The sequence below is a fragment of the Canis lupus genome, chromosome X (assembly GCF_003254725.2).
Source record: "Canis lupus dingo isolate Sandy chromosome X, ASM325472v2, whole genome shotgun sequence".
Classification (NCBI taxonomy): Eukaryota; Metazoa; Chordata; class Mammalia; order Carnivora; family Canidae; genus Canis; species Canis lupus.
Genome location: NC_064281.1, coordinates 115,158,190 through 115,162,152, shown reverse-complemented (window position 1 = coordinate 115,162,152; position 3,963 = coordinate 115,158,190). Strand labels below are relative to the sequence as shown.

Here is a 3,963-nt window from a genome sequence, read left to right as displayed (position 1 = left end):
AATAGTGCTAGAAGTTTTCTAAGTCACAAGCTACCTCTCTGCTGTGATTCAGCAACTTGTAGCAATTGCAGAGCAAAAAAATCTGTAGCCACCTGACTGGTTTCAGAGCTCGAAGAGAGAGAGGCTTCAGGTGCCTGAATCCACACTTCCATGCTTGAGGAAGCCAGGCAGCCAGCCCAGAGGGGAGCCTACCTCTCCTCTGGGCTCTGGGCTCAGGGCTCAGGGCCTCTGCACCGTTTGGAACTACTGGAAGATTTTGTCAGCCTGAGGAATCAATAGGCAATGTGCTGAGTGTTTTTCTTTTGAAAAGAAGAAGAAGAGGAAGAAGAAGAGGAGGAGGAGGAATGTAAGCCTAAGCTTGGAGCCCAATGTGAGTCTGGACTTCCTACGTTACATCAATGCCCACATGGCCTGTCAGTAACTGATGGGCTTTCAGGTGAGAAAGACCAAAGACACCCCTCAAAGATACTGTTGCCCTTAAATCTCATTCATTTGCATTCTAAGACCCATGGTGGGTGGGTCAGATGTAAACACAAGACCTGTATGTGGCCCAACATCTCAGGCTTCTGAAAGCTCCAGGCTTCAAAGGCAGCTGTGAGCTTTGCCTCTGAGCTCCTCCTCTGTGCCTGACAAATGCTTGACAGAAATCTTTGCATGGGCGTCGGGGGAGTTTTTGCTTGTACAGTGCTGTCATGATGTGACCTTTCTCATTTACTATTTAAAGAGTTTTGCTATGAATAACTGTTAAAATTTACCCGGGTGCCATTTAATGGAAATCCTCAAAGGCTTCTGAAACAATTTCATTTACAATGAAGTGATAGAATGCAATAAAAATATCCGGCTCCTGTGAATCTCTAACTCACCATGTCAACTTTTCCAAGTTCCCTTCCCTTCAAAATGCTTCTGTTTTTGTTTTTGTTGGTGTTGTTTTATCCATGCCCAGTGCAGAGCTCGAACTCACAACAGTGAGGTCAAGACCTGAGCCGAGATCAAGAGTTGGACACTCAACCCCCTGAGCCACCCGGGCACCCTCTGTTTTTTATGTGCTTAAATGGAGAGAATTCTCCCTTCTTTTTCCTTTCTTCTCAAGGCTCTTCTGATGAATGAAACCTGGGCCCATTGGAAGTGATTCTTGTGGTCACAGCTTAGATGACAGAGGTAAATGGAGAGTTTAAAAAAGGACACAATTTCTTTCCCACAGAGCTTACCCAAATCCTGCCAAGCCAAGCCATTTTCTTTACCTGCCCTGCAAAAGCCAAATTGCTCCTCTCACATTGCGAAATCACTGGGCTGCTCTCCCCAGCTCTTGGCTGTGGAGCTAACAGCAGAGCAAAGACACTGTGCCCTCCCCCCAAGACTGCTGTGGCACTGGCCCTCGTCCTGAGCACACGCAGGCATGCACACATGCACACACATGCACGCACACTTTTGGAATGAGGTAAAAACACTGTAAAAATGTAAACGCAGCGTGTGTACCAGGAGAAGCACCCCACCCTCTCACTTCGTGTGAGACCCCACAGGAGAGGACAGTGGCGTGAGAGACCGGTAGCCAGCCGGACAAGAGGTTGCCAGAGGTTTATCAAAAGTGATCCTTGTGGAAAGAGCTCTTCCTTGGGCGAGAGGAATTTGGGCCAAGTTCATTGAGTCACTGGTGTCATAGGCCCAGGACAGGTTACATCCTCTATGGGGCCCCCGGCAAGGTGAAGGTGGAGGGTCCCTTGTTCCAACATTATTAAAAATTTTAAGAGGCACTAGAGCAGCGGAGCATGAAACCAAACTCAGGTTCCCTTGAGTTCCCGTGTGACTGACCGTACAGGCATCGTGCCCACGACGTAGGCCCTGCACACAGGTCTGAGGCCCAGGGGCCCTGGCACGCCTCAGCCTGTGACCCCTGGTTTCTGCCCTCGTGACCGACTCTGCGAGTTTCTCTCCCTTCAGCATCCACAAAGAAGATGCTCCTCATTTTCTTTTTTTTTTTTTTTTTATTTTTTTATTTTTTATTTTATTTTTTTTTGCTCCTCATTTTCTTTACCCATTTTGCCTTCTGCTTTTCGCTTAGAGAATGTGAAGATTATTTACCTAAGAATCTGCTGGTGATAACAGGGCAAGGCTTACGACATATGGCTCTCTAGAAGACCAATCTGTACTTCCGGCTGTGGACCGTCTGTGGTTAGATATAAGAGCAGGGCCACTTGGCCTCATCTTCTCCCCCATTTCCTTGATCACGAGGGGTCACTTCCCTGAGCCCAGGGTGCCACAGCAGCTTCTGGACCCCAGTTTCCTCTCTGCCCAGATGCTCAGATCATTCTTTCTGCCTGCGGGCTCGTTGCTTCCTTGTTGAGCCTGTGAGATCCGGTGATGGAGCAGACAGGACATGGGTTTGAAGGCAAGTCAGAACAGGTTTCAAGTGACACCTTTGCCACTTTTTGTTTAACAGGTACATTTGAGTCTGGAAACGTTAACTCATCAATCATAACCATCCTGTGAGGACAAATATGACCACTGTCACCTCATTGCAGATGAAGAAACTGAGGCCCATAGAGATTAAGTGACTTGCCCAAGATCACACAGTTGGTGAGTGGCACAGCTGGGCCTCAAAGCTTGGCAAGCGAGCTCTGCAGGGCCTGCTCTCAGATGCTTCCATGCTGAATGAGGTGGCATCTCCCTGTACCCACCAGGGCAAACATTGGAACACCCTGAACGTTTCCTCCTGGTAACCTAGCTCTGATCATCTCAAGCGTGATTACAGGGACTCACATTAGAAATGCCTACGAAAGACTTCCTTAGGCCCTATATAAATATTAACAGTTCCACGACTTTTACTTTGCTTGAAGGGCTTTCCATTATTTATAGAATTGAGTCCAAATTTTTTATTCTGGCTTTCAAAGCCATCAAAAGGTAAGTTGAGCCAGCCCTTCCATGCTCTTCCCTGTTCTTCACAGGCTTATTTCTGTCTTTATATGTTCAAGCTTGCTGATTCCCCAAGCCTCTCCTCAATTCCAGGCTCTTTCTGTGTCCTGCCTCCTCAAAGCAGCCTTCTCAGATAATGCCAGTGTAGTGTGCATTGATCTTTTTCTTCTCTGACCCTGACCTCTCATATCCCTTTCAAGGATAAGTAGCTCATGTTCCCCACTTGGTGATAAATTCCTTGAGGGCAGGAGCCATGTCTTATTTTGAGTGCATATGTTATGTCTCCCCGGCACATACAGGAGGTCCCTGACACACACAGGCAGTGGCTAGCAATTTTTTTTCCTTTCCCCTGGAGTCTCGGCCTCGTGCTGGGCACATGCTGGGCCTTCATGAACACTTGTGGATTTGTCTTAGATGTGCATAGCATCTGTTCGAGCGTTCGGCACACAATGAGCACTCCATAGATTGTATTTTTAGAGACAATCTGTTACCACATAAGGACTACCAGAAATTACTCATACTCTTTGTGTAAATGGATTTATACAATTATAATGTTTAGGAGCTGAAATAAAGATGAGGGAAAGAAAATCATGAGACTTTTTTTTAAGCCAAAAGGAACAATAGAATTTCTAGTCCAAATGTTTTCCCTGGTGTGTCACAGAACAGGTGTGAGGTTTGTTGAAAATAATTTGTTATTAATAATAGTTAATGTGTCAAGTTTGCAAATGATTTACTATTTTTTATGAATTGAAGTGGATTCCAGGTTTCCCCAGAAATAAGCTCATTTTAATTCAATTGCTTTCTTGACTGGGAAGGCTAAGTCTACCTACATTCTCTTTCACAGACATGGATGCTAAATCCTAGGGCTTCTTGTTTTTTTGGTGAATGGTCCTGTCCTCAGACCCTCCTCAGTCAGCAAATCAGAAAGAATCAGTGTGCTTAAAGACCAAAACAAAGTAGAACTCAAGAAAATATAAAGTCTTACTCACACAGGAAAATGTTTGTTTCCTGATCAGGGATCAAGATTTGGGAAAGATTTGGGAAAGATTTCTC

The 3,963-nt window shown here is 45.7% G+C and overlaps 1 long non-coding RNA gene across 1 annotated transcript; it reads left to right on the top strand.

The window, feature by feature from the left end:
- Positions 1 to 1,088: 1,088 nt before the first annotated feature.
- LOC112668461 (uncharacterized) lies at positions 1,089 to 3,963 on the top strand. Its single transcript, XR_007409290.1, has 3 exons — positions 1,089 to 1,158; positions 2,438 to 2,574; positions 3,755 to 3,963. It is a non-coding gene; the product is annotated as an uncharacterized LOC112668461 (long non-coding RNA).